General features: G+C 18.1%; 4 pseudogenes; 2 read left to right on the forward strand and 2 right to left on the reverse strand.

The window, feature by feature from the left end:
* Positions 1 to 4,137: 4,137 nt before the first annotated feature.
* On the forward strand, positions 4,138 to 4,988 carry LOC127010720 (NADH-ubiquinone oxidoreductase chain 1-like; annotated as a pseudogene).
* A 1,162-nt stretch (positions 4,989 to 6,150) lies between these two features.
* On the reverse strand, positions 6,151 to 7,708 carry LOC122818552 (cytochrome c oxidase subunit 1-like; annotated as a pseudogene).
* A 454-nt stretch (positions 7,709 to 8,162) lies between these two features.
* On the reverse strand, positions 8,163 to 8,905 carry LOC127010748 (NADH-ubiquinone oxidoreductase chain 2-like; annotated as a pseudogene).
* A 4,743-nt stretch (positions 8,906 to 13,648) lies between these two features.
* On the forward strand, positions 13,649 to 15,971 carry LOC122819109 (NADH-ubiquinone oxidoreductase chain 1-like; annotated as a pseudogene).
* Positions 15,972 to 16,376: the final 405 nt, after the last annotated feature.

Genomic DNA, 16,376 nt, shown 5'->3' on the forward strand with positions numbered 1-16,376 from the left:
CCGCCGTCCAGCCTGATGCTGCCGTCCCGCTGATCCCGGGGACGCATGCGACATGTTTGTGTGCCGCACCGCTGCTGAGATGTGGCACCCTCTTTCCAAAGTCCAAAGTCCGGCGGCGTCCCGTTACTCCTTTTTGCACACGGCACTCTCGCTCCGCCCGGCAAGTCTCCGCTCTCTCCGTCTCCATTGTTTGTCTCCAAACTCCCTTGTCGCCAAACTCTCTTTCTCTCCAAACTCTCTTTCTCTCCAAACTCTTTTTCTCTCCAAACTCTCTTCCTTCCAAACTCTCACGTTCTCCAAACTCTCACGTTCTCCGTCCTCGATCTCCAAACTCTCTCGTTCTCCGTCCTCGATCTCCAAACTCTCTCGTTCTCCGTCCTTGATCTCCAACCTCTCTCGTTCTCCGTCCTCGATCTCCGCCGCGCCGACACTACGCGAATTCGCCGCGTATCTGGTGAGCGGCCGGCCATCTGCTGCTGGGATTTGTGGGGAGTTATTCAACTCCTCACAATTTTTTTTACCATTTATATTACCATTTTTGGATTGTGAAATTTTTTATTTAAATTGTTAACTATATAATAATATATTAAATATTTATATATATATAGATTATCTATTAATCTTGAATTTAGTGTACAAAAAATTTAAAAAAAAAAAAAAAAAAAAAGAGGAGGATTTTTTATTATTAATGAATTAATTTAATAAATTTTAAATTTTATTTAATTATTAAAATTAAATTTTTTAGTATATTTAAAATATTTATTTTATATGTACATACATATAATACATATAATACATATAATACATATATATATATATATATATATATATTATATAATAATAAATTATTCATATTTTTAATTTTTATTAAAAATTTAATTTATTTATCTTATTTTTGTTACTAAAAAAAAATTATTTTTATTATAATAAAAAATAATTTTATTTTTTTTTTTTTATTAAAGTTATTATAATATTAAATATTTAAAAAAAAAATAGTTTATAAAAATGTTAAATAAATATATTTTTATGTTAATTTTTTGAATTAAAATGTATTTAAATTTTGAAATATTTTATAGGGGACTAATTTTTCAGATTTAGTGATTAAAAAAAATTATTTATATATGTATATATATATATATATATATATTATATAAAATTAGAAATTATTTTGTTAGTTTAAAAATTTAAAATTTATATAAATTGTTTATAAAATTTTATTAATAAATTTATTTTAATTTTATTAATTTATTGATGTATATATATATATATATATATACTATTTATAGTATGTTTATTTATAAATATAAACTAATTTTAATTATTTTAATAATAAAAATCCTTTTTTTAAAAATGTAAAAAGTTTTATTTTTTTTTATTTTTATTTAGTTTAAAATAGTTTTTTTTAGATAATCTTTTTTTTTTTTAATTTTTAGAAAAAAAATAATTTTTGTGTAAAAAAAAAATACAAATTTTCAAAATTTTTAATTTTTTTTTGTTTATGAAAAATATTTTTATACAAAAAAAATTTTTTAAAATAATTTAAAAAAAAAAAAAATAAAATTTATAAAATTTTAATTTTAAAATAAATTTATATTAAAATTTAAAAAATTTTAAAAATTTTAAATTTTAATCTTTAAAAAAAAAATATTTGATATTTTTATTTTTTTGTGTAGTAATTTTTTTTTTCAAAAAAAAAAAATAATTAATAAAAATTATTTAGTATAGAAATTGTATATATATATATACATATTATAAATATTTAAATTATAAATTAATTAAAATTTTATTTTAGAATCTTTTATTTATTATTTTACTATTTTTTAATATTTTTATAATAATTAAATAAAAATAAAATTTTAAAATATTTTATAAAAATAATTTAAAAGTTTTATTTTGGCTTAATAATTTTTTATTAATGTGATTTATATGTAAATTTTTGTGTGAATTTATATTTATTTTAAAAATAAATATATAAATTTTATTCGCAGTAATTAATATTATTAATTAAAGAAATTTAGAAATAGCAATATTAAAAAGTATTGACCAAATTGGTGCCAGCAGTCGCGGTTATACCAATAATACAAATAAATTTGTTTAGTATTAATTAAATTGAATTTAAAAAATAAAATTAAATATATTAAATGAAATTATATTAAGTAAAATTTTATATTTAAATTATTTTGTATAATTATAATTGAAGTTAAAAAATTTTAATAAAAAACTAGGATTAGATACCCTATTATTTAAAATGTAAATTAATTGCTAAAGTAGTAATAGTTATGTTCTTGAAACTTAAAAAATTTGGCGGTTTTTCAGTCTATCCAGAGGAACCTGTTTTGTAATCGATAATCCACGATGGACCTTACTTAAGTTTGTAATCAGTTTATATACCGTCGTTATCAGAATATTTTATAAGAACAATAATATTCAATAATTTTAATAAAAATTTATATCAGATCAAGGTGTAGCTTATATTTAAGTAATAATGGGTTACAATAAAATTATTTAAACGGATAAAATTATGAAAAAATTTTTGAAAGTGGATTTGGTAGTCAAATTATATAGATTAATAATTTGATTTTAGCTCTAAAATATGTACACATCGCCCATCGCTCTTATTATTAAGGTAAGATAAGTCGTAACATAGTAGATGTACTGGAAAGTGTATCTAGAATGACAATTTAAAGCTTATTAAGTAAAGCATTTCATTTACATTGAAAAGATTTTTGTGCAAATCAATATAAATTTATTAGATTTTATTTATTAATTTAAATTATTTAAATGAAAATATTAGAAATAACTATAAATTTAAAAGTTTTAGTATTGTTTAAAGAAAAAATAATTTTAATAATAGTTTATTAGTATTGTAAAAGAAAATTGAGATAATTTTAAAAAATTTTATTATAAAAGAAAATTTAATTTATTGTACCTTGTGTATCAGCGTTTATTAAATAAAAAATAAATATTTATTTTTTTCGATTTTAAAAGAGTTAATATAATATATAAGTTAATGTGACAAAATTATTTAAAATATTATATTAGAAATTAAATGTTATTCGTTTTTAAAGGTATCTAGTTTTTTAAGAAATAAATTTAATTTAGAAATTATAAATTTATTTATTTAATTTTATTAATTAAATAATTTATAATTTTAATATTTTATGAGATAAGCTATAAAATACATTTTTAAAAATAATAAATAAATTTGATAAATATATGCTTAGAATTAGCAATTATTAAAAAGTGTGTTATAATTTATTTTATAAATTAAATTATTTATTAAATTTTTAATTATTTATTAAAATATTAATTTTAATATTTAAAATTAAGTAATAATGATAGAATTAGTATATTATATTGTTTAAAAAAATTTTCTTTTGAAAAGTTTAAGTAAGGAATTTGGCAAAAATAATGTTCGCCTGTTTAACAAAAACATGTCTTTTTGAATTATATATAAAGTCTAACCTGCCCACTGAAATTTTTTAAATGGCCGCAGTATTATGACTGTGCAAAGGTAGCATAATCATTAGTCTTTTAATTGAAGGCTAGAATGAATGGTTGGACGAAATATTAACTGTTTCATTTAAATTTTTTTTAGAATTTTATTTTTTAGTCAAAAAGCTAAAATTTATTTAAAAGATGAGAAGACCCTATAAATCTTTATATTTTGTTTATAATTAAAATATAAAGATTAATTTAATTTTAATAAATTAAAATATTTTATTGGGGTGATATTAAAATTTAAAAAACTTTTAATTTTTAAAAACATTAATTTATAAATAATTGATCCATTAAAATTGATTAAAAAATTAAGTTACTTTAGGGATAACAGCGTAATTTTTTTGGAGAGTTCATATCGATGTTGGATTAAGATATAATTTTGGGTGTAGCCGTTCAAATTTTAAGTCTGTTCTACTTTTAAATTCTTACATGATCTGAGTTCAAACCGGTGTAAGCCAGGTTGGTTTCTATCTTTAAAAAATTATAATATTTTAGTACGAAAGGTCCAAATATTAAAATAATTATATTTTTAAATATGAATATTATTAATATAAAACTATTTTGGCAGATTAGTGCAATAAATTTAGAATTTGTTTATGTAAATTATTTTACAAATATTACTTGTTTTCTATAAAATTTGTTTTATCATTAATTGGAAGTTTATTATTAGTAATTTGTGTGTTAGTAAGTGTAGCTTTTTTAACTTTATTAGAACGTAAAGTTTTAGGTTATATTCAAATTCGTAAAGGTCCTAATAAAGTTGGTTTAATAGGAATTCCTCAACCTTTTTGTGATGCAATTAAATTATTTACAAAAGAACAAACGTATCCATTATTATCTAATTATTTAAGATATTATATTTCTCGAATTTTTTCTTTATTTTTATCTTTATTTGTTTGAATATGTATAGAAGAAGATTAGGTGTATATACTGTTATAGTAGCTGGTTGATCTTCAAATTCTAATTATGCTTTATTAGGAGGATTACGAGCTGTAGCTCAAACTATTTCATATGAAGTTAGATTGGATTTAATTTTATTATCATTTATTTTTTTAATTATCAAATTTATATATGGTTTTAAATTATTTTATTTCCTATAGCATTAGTTTGATTAACTATTTCTTTAGCTGAAACTAATCGTACACCTTTTGATTTTGCTGAAGGAGAATCAGAATTAGTTTCTGGGTTTAATGTAGAAAATAGAAGAGGAGGATTTGCTTTAATTTTTATAGCTGAATATGCAAGAATTTTATTTATAAGAATATTATTTTGTGTAATTTTTTTAGGATGTGATGTTTTTAATTTATTATTTTATGTTAAATTAACTTTTATTTCTTTTGTTTTTATTTGAGCTCGTGGGACTTTACCTCGATTTCGTTATGATAAATTAATATATTTAGCATGAAAATGTTTTTTATCATTTTCTTTAAATTATTTATTATTTTTTATTGGTTTTAAAATTTTATTATTTTCTTTATTATAGTGAATTTATTTTAGTAAAGTTAATAGAAAATTAAATTCTATCTTATGTTTTCAAAACATATGCTTATTCAAGCTCATTAACTATTAGTTTAATAAATTATCTCATCATTTTGTAACTAATGGATGAACTAAATAATATAAAAAATAAATAACAGTTAAAATTTGTCCAATTAATACATAAGGTTCTTCAACTGGTCGTGCTCCAATTCATGTTAATAAAATTACTGTAACTAAAATAGATCAAAATAAAATTTGTTAATTGGGTAAAATTGAATTCCTCGGAATTTTCTTAAATTATAAAAAGGTAAAATTATTAAAATTGCAATTGATAAAACTAATGCAATAACTCCTCCTAATTTATTAGCAATTGAACGTAAAATTGCGTAAGCAAATAAAAAATATCATTCTGGTTGAATATGAGCAGGTGTAACTAAAGGGTTAGCTGGGATAAAATTATCTGGGTCTCCTAATAAATTAGGACTAATTAATACTAATGAAATTAAAATAAAAATTATTACAATAAAACCTACAATATCCTTAAATGTAAAATAAGGATGGAAAGGAATTTAATCAATATTAGAATTTAATCCAATAGGATTATTAGACCCTGTTTGGTGTAAAAATAATAAATGAATTATTGTTATAGCAAGAACAATAAATGGTAAAATAAAATGAAATGTAAAAATCGAGTTAAAGTAGCGTTATCAACAGCGAATCCTCCTCATAATCATTGAACTAAATCTATTCCTAAATAAGGAATTGCGCATAAAAGATTTGTAATTACAGTAGCTCCTCAAAATGATTTTTGTCCCCAAGGTAAAACATACCCTATAAAGGCTGTTCCTATAACTAAAAATAAAATAATCACTCCTACTAATCAAGTTGGAGTAAATAAATATGATCCCTAATAAATTCCCCGACCTACATGTAAATAAATACAAATAAAAAACAATGATGCAAATAATATGAATATTAAATATCCAACTAATAGAGTAATTATAACTAAAATTAATAATGCGTGATCGTGAAAAAAAATTAATTGTTCCATTAAAGGAGAAGCTCTATCTTGTAAACCTAAATTAGCTCATGTAGACATTAATTTTCTAATAAAAGTGAAATACTTTATATACGGAGCTTAAATCCATTGCACTAATCTGCCATATTAGAAATTAATTTGTTAAAAGAGGTAATTCAGAATATCTATGTTCAGCAGGGGGTGTATTTTGGTATCATTCGATAGATGAATTTAATTAAATTGGGTAAATTTCTTGTCTTTGTGATACTAAACTTTCTCAAATAAGATAAAAAAAAAAAAATACCTAATAATGAAATTGAAGATCCAATAGTTGATACTACATTTCAAGTTGTATAAGCATCTGGATAATCTGAATAACGTCGAGGTATACCAGCTAATCCTAAAAAATGTTGGGGGAAAAATGTTAAATTTACTCCAATAAATATAATGATAAATTGACTTTTTAATCATTTAGCATTTAATGTTAATCCTGTAAATAAAGGGTATCAGTGAATGAATCCTGCTATAATAGCAAATACAGCTCCTATTGATAATACATAATAGAAGTGAGCTACAACATAATAAGTGTCATGAAGAATAATATCAACTGATGAATTAGCAAATACTACTCCTGTTAATCCCCCAACTGTAAATAAAAATACAAATCCTAAAGCTCATAAAATAGCTGGAGAGTAAGAAAGTTGAGTTCTGTGTAAAGTTGCTAATCATCTAAAAATTTTAATACCAGTAGGAACAGCAATAATTATAGTTGCAGAAGTAAAATAAGCTCGAGTATCTACATCTATTCCTACTGTAAATATGTGGTGAGCTCATACAATAAATCCTAATAATCCAATAGCAAGTATAGCATAAATTATTCCTAAAGAACCGAAAGTTTCCTTTTTACCAGATTCTTGACTAATAATATGAGAAATTATTCCAAATCCAGGTAGAATTAAAATATATACTTTAGGGTGTCCAAAAAATCAAAATAAATGTTGGTATAAAATTGGGTCTCCTCCTCCGGCTGGGTCAAAAAATGAAGTATTTAAATTTCGGTCTGTTAATAACATAGTAATAGCTCCAGCTAATACTGGTAATGATAATAAAAGTAATAAAGCAATAATAACAACTGATCAAACAAATAAAGGTTGATCGTATATTAATTACAGTTGTAATAAAATTTACAGCTCCTAAAATTGAAGAAATTTCGGCTAAATGTAGAGAAAAAATTGCTAAATCAACTGAAGCTCCACCATGAGCAATTCCAGCAGAGAGAGGTGGATAAACCGTTCACCCTGTTCCAGCTCCATTTTCTACCATTCTTCTCACTAATAATAAAGAAAGAGCAGGAGGTAGTAATCAAAATCTTATATTATTTATTCGTGGAAATGCTATATCAGGAGCTCCTAATAGTAATGGTACTAATCAATTTCCAAACCCTCCAATTATAATAGGTATTACTATAAAAAAAATTATAATAAAAGCATGGGCAGTAACAATTACATTATAAATTTGATCATCCCCAATTAATGCTCCTGGATGTCCTAATTCAGCTCGAATTAAAATTCTTAAAGATGTTCCTACTATTCCGGCTCAAGCTCCAAAAATAAAATATAAAGTTCCAATATCCTTATGATTTGTAGAAAATAATCATTGTCGCGATTGGATTAAGTGGCTGAAGTTTAGGCGGTAGATTGTAAATCTATTTATAAGAGTTATTCTTCTTAATCATTAAAATTGGTCTTATAGTCAATAATGACATCAAACTGCAATTTTGAAGGAGTAAAATTTTACTAAGGCTTAAAGGGATGCCCTCTATTTACAGCTTTGAAGGCTATTAGTTTTATTAACTTAAAGCCTTAAAATATAAAAAAAAATAAAGAAATTAAGAATAACCCAAAAACTGAAAAAAAAAGTTATAATTAAATATAAATTAGTATTACTACTATTTATAATTATTTCTATGACATAATTATTTTCAAAATAATTTAATATAAAAGCTGAGTAACAAATTCGAAGATAAAAAAATAATGTAATTAAAGTTGATATTATTATTAATGTTAATAAAAAATATTGATTACATAATGTTAATTGTTGGATTACAAGTCATTGTGGTAAAAATCCTAAAAATTGAGGTAATCCACCTAATAATAAAAAAATTATAAATAATGAAAATTTTAAAATTTTTCTATTTACAAATCAAGAAAATAATTGATTTAAATGAAATAATTTAAAAATATTAAACATAAATGTTAAAATAAAAGATAAAAATGAATAAAATAAAAAATAAATAAATCAAATAGATTCACTAATTATTAATGATCTTAATATTCATCCTAAATGAAGAGCTCCAATAATTACTGATAAAATTACTCTAATTAATAATAAATTTTTAATATTTAAATAAGAAATTAGTATTAATGGGGCAATTTTTTGTCAAGTTATTAATATTAAAGCATTTATTCATGTTAAACCTTCTATTATATTAGGGAATCAAAAATGGAAAGGAGCGGCTCCACTTTTTAATAGTAATATATAATAGTAATATATAATGATATAATAATTATTGATGTAAAAGATTCATTAATTTCGTTATTTATATTATTTTTTTAATATTAATAAAATTAAAGAAAATAACAATACAGTTGATGCTAAAGCTTGAGTTAAAAAATATTTTAAAGAGGCTTCTGTTGATATTACATTATTATTATCTCTTAATAGGGGGATAAAAGATAACAAATTAATTTCTAAACCTATTCAAGCTCCTAACCAAGAATTAGACGTAACTGTGATTAATGTTCCAATAATTATAATTGTAATAAATAAAATTTTTGAGGAGTTATTAAAAATTAAAAAGAAAAGGATTATAACCTTTATAAATGGGGTATGAACCCAGTAGCTTAATTAGCTTATCTTTTTATAAATAATAAATATAAATATATTTTGGTGTATGACGCACAAAAGTTTTTGATACTTTTAGAAATAGTTTAATTCTATTAAATATAAAAAATCTTTGTAACTAACAACATATAAATCAGTCAATGAATGCAGAAAAACTGCATAATTTACCCTATCAAGGTAAACCTTTTTATCAGGCAATTCATTAATAATAAAAAATCCTCCTTTTTTTTTTTATTTATTTACTATTAAATTTTTAAAAAATTACAATTTTAAAATATTTATTATTTTATATTGAATAATACATTTTAGTTAAATTTTTTAAAAAAATATTAAATTAAATTAAATAATTTAAATTTTCTATATATATATATATATATATGTAATATAAATTATCAACAATATATAAATTTATAAATCAATAATAATTAATTAAATTATTATATTATTTATATAAATCCAAGAAATATTAGATAAATATTTGAATATAGATTTTTTTTACCATTTATATTACCATTTTTGGATTGTGAGATTTTTTATTTAAATTGTTAACTATATAATAATATATTAAATATTTATATATATATAGATTATCTATTAATCTTGAATTTAGTGTACAAAAAATTTAAAAAAAAAAAAAGGGGAGGATTTTTTATTATTAATGAATTAATTTAATGAATTTTAAATTTTATTTAATTATTAAAATTGAATTTTTTAGTATATTTAAAATACTTATTTTATATGTACATACATATAATACATATATATATATATATATATTATATAATAATAAATTATTCATATTTTTAATTTTTATTAAAAATTTAATTTATTTATATTATTTTTGTTACTAAAAAAAATTATTTTTATTATAATAAAAAATAATTTTATTTTTTTTTTTTTATTAAAGTTATTATAATATTAAATATTTAAAAAAAAATAGTTTATAAAAATGTTAAATAAATATATTTTTATGTTAATTTTTTGAATTAAAATGTATTTAAATTTTAAAATATTTTTTAGGGTACTAATTTTTCAGATTTAGTGATTAAAAAAAATTATTTATATATATATAATATATATATATATATTATATAAAATTAGAAATTATTTAAATTTAAAATTTATATAAATTGTTTATAAAATTTTATTAATAAATTTATTTTAATTTTATTAATTAATTGATGTATATATATATATATATATACTATTTATAGTATGTTTATTTATAAATATAAACTAATTTTAATTATTTTAATAATAAAAATCCTTTTTTTAAAAATGTAAAAAGTTTTATTTTTTTTATTTTTATTTAGTTTAAAATAGTTTTTTTTAGATAATCTTTTTTTTTTTTAAATATTTAGAAAAAATAATAATTTTTGTGTAAAAAAAATACAAATTTTCAAAATTATATATATAAACATATTATAAATATTTAAATTATAAATTAATTAATATTTTATTTTAGAATCTTTTATTTATTATTTTACTATTTTTTAATATTTTTATAATAATTAAATAAAAATAAAATTTTAAAATATTTTATAAAAATAATTTAAAAGTTTTATTTTGGCTTAATAATTTGTTATTAATTTGATTTATATGTAAATTTTTGTGTGAATTTATATTTATTTTAAAAATAAATATATAAATTTTATTCGCAGTAATTAATATTATTAATTAAAGATTATATTATTTATATAAATCCAAGAAATATTAGATAAATATTTGAATATAGATTTTTTTTACCATTTATATTACCATTTTTGGATTGTGAGATTTTTTATTTAAATTGTTAACTATATAATAATATATTAAATATTTATATATATATAGATTATCTATTAATCTTGAATTTAGTGTACAAAAAATTTTAAAAAAAAAAAAGGGGAGGATTTTTTATTATTAATGAATTAATTTAATGAATTTTAAATTTTATTTAATTATTAAAATTGAATTTTTTAGTATATTTAAAATACTTATTTTATATGTACATACATATAATACATATATATATATATATATATTATATAATAATAAATTATTCATATTTTTAATTTTTATTAAAAATTTAATTTATTTATATTATTTTTGTTACTAAAAAAAATTATTTTTATTATAATAAAAAATAATTTTATTTTTTTTTTTTTATTAAAGTTATTATAATATTAAATATTTAAAAAAAAATAGTTTATAAAAATGTTAAATAAATATATTTTTATGTTAATTTTTTGAATTAAAATGTATTTAAATTTTAAAATATTTTTTAGGGGACTAATTTTTCAGATTTAGTGATTAAAAAAAATTATTTATATATATATAATATATATATATATATTATATAAAATTAGAAATTATTTAAATTTAAAATTTATATAAATTGTTTATAAAATTTTATTAATAAATTTATTTTAATTTTATTAATTAATTGATGTATATATATATATATATATACTATTTATAGTATGTTTATTTATAAATATAAACTAATTTTAATTATTTTAATAATAAAAATCCTTTTTTTAAAAATGTAAAAAGTTTTATTTTTTTTATTTTTATTTAGTTTAAAATAGTTTTTTTTAGATAATCTTTTTTTTTTTTAAATATTTAGAAAAAATAATAATTTTTGTGTAAAAAAAATACAAATTTTCAAAATTATATATATAAACATATTATAAATATTTAAATTATAAATTAATTAATATTTTATTTTAGAATCTTTTATTTATTATTTTACTATTTTTTAATATTTTTATAATAATTAAATAAAAATAAAATTTTAAAATATTTTATAAAAATAATTTAAAAGTTTTATTTTGGCTTAATAATTTGTTATTAATTTGATTTATATGTAAATTTTTGTGTGAATTTATATTTATTTTAAAAATAAATATATAAATTTTATTCGCAGTAATTAATATTATTAATTAAAGATTATATTATTTATATAAATCCAAGAAATATTAGATAAATATTTGAATATAGATTTTTTTTACCATTTATATTACCATTTTTGGATTGTGAGATTTTTTATTTAAATTGTTAACTATATAATAATATATTAAATATTTATATATATATAGATTATCTATTAATCTTGAATTTAGTGTACAAAAAATTTAAAAAAAAAAAAAGGGGAGGATTTTTTATTATTAATGAATTAATTTAATGAATTTTAAATTTTATTTAATTATTAAAATTGAATTTTTTAGTATATTTAAAATACTTATTTTATATGTACATACATATAATACATATATATATATATATATATTATATAATAATAAATTATTCATATTTTTAATTTTTATTAAAAATTTAATTTATTTATATTATTTTTGTTACTAAAAAAAATTATTTTTATTATAATAAAAAATAATTTTATTTTTTTTTTTTTATTAAAGTTATTATAATATTAAATATTTAAAAAAAAATAGTTTATAAAAATGTTAAATAAATATATTTTTATGTTAATTTTTTGAATTAAAATGTATTTAAATTTTAAAATATTTTTTAGGGGACTAATTTTTCAGATTTAGTGATTAAAAAAAATTATTTATATATATATAATATATATATATATATTATATAAAATTAGAAATTATTTAAATTTAAAATTTATATAAATTGTTTATAAAATTTTATTAATAAATTTATTTTAATTTTATTAATTAATTGATGTATATATATATATATATATACTATTTATAGTATGTTTATTTATAAATATAAACTAATTTTAATTATTTTAATAATAAAAATCCTTTTTTTAAAAATGTAAAAAGTTTTATTTTTTTTATTTTTATTTAGTTTAAAATAGTTTTTTTTAGATAATCTTTTTTTTTTTTTAAATATTTAGAAAAAATAATAATTTTTGTGTAAAAAAAATACAAATTTTCAAAATTATATATATAAACATATTATAAATATTTAAATTATAAATTAATTAATATTTTATTTTAGAATCTTTTATTTATTATTTTACTATTTTTTAATATTTTTATAATAATTAAATAAAAATAAAATTTTAAAATATTTTATAAAAATAATTTAAAAGTTTTATTTTGGCTTAATAATTTGTTATTAATTTGATTTATATGTAAATTTTTGTGTGAATTTATATTTATTTTAAAAATAAATATATAAATTTTATTCGCAGTAATTAATATTATTAATTAAAGAAATTTAGAAATAGCAATATTAAAAAGTATTGACCAAATTGGTGCCAGCAGTCGCGGTTATACCAATAATACAAATAAATTTTTTTAGTATTAATTAAATTGAATTTAAAAAATAAAATTAAATATATTAAGTGAAATTATATATTTAAATTATTTTGTATAATTATAATTGAAGTTAAAAAATTTTAATAAAAAACTAGGATTAGATACCCTATTATTTAAAATGTAAATTAATTGCTAAAGTAGTAATAGTTATGTTCTTGAAACTTAAAAAATTTGGCGGTATTTTAGTCTATCCAGAGGAACCTGTTTTGTAATCGATAATCCACGATGGACCTTACTTAAGTTTGTAATCAGTTTATATACCGTCGTTATCAGAATATTTTATAAGAATAATAATATTCAATAATTTAAATAAAAATTTATATCAGATCAAGGTGTAGCTTATATTTAAGTAATAATGGGTTACAATAAAATTATTTAAACGGATAAAATTATGAAAAAATTTTTGAAAGTGGATTTGGTAGTAAAATTATATAGATTAATAATTTGATTTTAGCTCTAAAATATGTACACATCGCCCGTCGCTCTTATTATTAAGGTAAGATAAGTCGTAACATAGTAGATGTAGTGGAAAGTGTATCTAAAATGACAACTTAAAGCTTATTAAGTAAAGCATTTCATTTACATTGAAAAGATTTTTGTGCAAATCAATATAAATTGATTAGATTTTATTTATAAAAGAAAAAAAAAAATTTTATTATAAAAGAAAATTTAATTAATTGTACCTTGTGTATCAGCGTTTATTAAATAAAAAATAAATATTTATTTTTCTCGATTTTAAAAGAGTTAATATAATATATAAGTTAATGTGACAAAATTATTTAAAATATTATATTAGAAATGAAATGTTATTCGTTTTTAAAGGTATCTAGTTTTTTAAGAAATAAATTTAATTTAGAAATTATAAATTTATTTATTTAATTTTATTAATTAAATAATTTATAATTTTAATATTTTATGGGATAAGCTATAAAATAAATTTTTAAAAATAATAAATAAATTTGATAAATATATGCTTAGAATTAGCAATTATTAAAAAGTGTGTTATAATTTATTTTATAAATTAAATTATTTATTAAATTTTAATTATTTATTAAAATATTAATTTTAATATTTAAAATTAAGTAATAATGATAGAATTAGTGTATTATATTATTTAAATAAATTTTTATGAAAAGTTTAAGTAAAGAATTCGGCAAAAATAATGTTCGCCTGTTTAACAAAAACATGTCTTTTTGAATTATATATAAAGTCTAACCTGCCCACTGAAATTTTTTAAATGGCCGCAGTATTTTGACTGTGCAAAGGTAGCATAATCATTAGTCTTTTAATTGAAGGCTGGAATGAATGGTTGGACGAAATATTAACTGTTTCATTAAAATTTTTTTTAGAATTTTATTTTTTAGTCAAAAAGCTAAAATTTATTTAAAAGACGAGAAGACCCTATAAATCTTTATATTTTGTTTATAATTAAAATATTAAGATTAATTTAATTTTAATAAATTAAAATATTTTATTGGTGTGATATTAAAATTTAAAAAACTTTTAATTTTTAAAAACATTAATTTATGAATAATTGATCCATTAATAATGATTAAAAAATTAAGTTACTTTAAGGATAACAGATAAAAAAGATTGCGACCTCGATGTTGGATTAAGATATAATTTTGGGTGTAGCCGTTCAAATTTTAAGTCTGTTCGACTTTTAAATTCTTACATGATCTGAGTTCAAACCGGTTTAAGCCAGGTTGGTTTCTATCTTTAAAAAATTATAATATTTTAGTAGAAAGGTGCAAATATTAAAATAATTATATTTTTAAATATGAATATTATTAATATAAAACTATTTTGGCAGATTAGTGCAATAAATTTAGAATTTATTTATGTAAATTATTTTACAAATATTACTTGTTTTATATAGAATTTGTTTTATCATTAATTGGAAGTTTATTATTAGTAATTTGTGTGTTAGTAAGTGTAGCTTTTTTAACTTTATTAGAACGTAAAGTTTTAGGTTATATTCAAATTCGTAAAGATCCTAATAAAGTTGGTTTAATAGGAATTCCTTAACCTTTTTGTGATGCAATTAAATTATTTACAAAAGAATAAACTTATCCTTTATTATCTAATTATTTAAGATATTATATTTCTCCAATTTTTTCTTTATTTTTATCTTTATTTGTTTGAATATGTATACCTTTTTTTGTTAAATTGTATTCTTTTAATTTAGGAGGTTTATTTTTTTTATGTTGTACAAGATTAGGTGTATATACTGTTATAGTAGCTGGTTGATCTTCAAATTCTAATTATGCTTTATTAGGAGGATTACGAGCTGTAGCTCAAACTATTTCATATGAAGTTAGATTGGCTTTAATTTTATTATCATTTATTTTTTTAATTGGTAGATATAATATAATTTATTTTTTTAATTATTGTTTTTTAATTATTTTATTTCCTATAGCTTTAGTTTGATAAACTATTTCTTTAGCTGAAACTAATCGATTGATTTTGCTGAAGGAGAATCAGAATTAGTTTCTGGGTTTAATGTAGAATATAGAAGAGGAGGATTTGCTTTGATTTTTATAGCTGAATATGAATAAGAATATTATTTTGTGTAATTTTTTTAGGATGTGATGTTTTTAATTTATTATTTTATGTTAAATTAACTTTTATTTCTTTTGTTTTTATTTGAGCTCGTGGGACTTTACCTCGATTTCGTTATGATAAATTAATATATTTAGCATGAAAATGTTTTTTATCACTTTCTTTAAATTATTTATTATTTTTTATTGGTTTTAAAATTTTATTATTTTCTTTATTATAGTGAATTTATTTTAGTAAAGTTAATAGAAAATTAAATTCTATCTTATGTTTTCAAAACATATGCTTATTCAAGCTCATTAACTATTAGTTTAATAAATTATCTCATCATTTTGTAACTAATGGATTAATTAAATAATATACAAAATAAATAACAGTTAAAATTTGTCCAATTAATACATAAGGTTCTTCAACTGGTCGTGCTCCAATTCATGTTAATAAAATTACTGTAACTAATATAGATCAAAATAAAATTTGATTAATTGGGTAAAATTGAATTCCTCGGAATTTTCTTAAATTATAAAAAGGTAAAATAATTAAAATTGCAATTGATAAAACTAATGCAATAACTCCTCCTAATTTATTAGCAATTGAACGTAAAATTGCGTAAGCAAATAAAAAATATCATTCTG

This window comes from Drosophila biarmipes, chromosome 2L (assembly GCF_025231255.1).
Source record: "Drosophila biarmipes strain raj3 chromosome 2L, RU_DBia_V1.1, whole genome shotgun sequence".
Lineage (NCBI taxonomy): Eukaryota > Metazoa > Arthropoda > Insecta > Diptera > Drosophilidae > Drosophila > Drosophila biarmipes.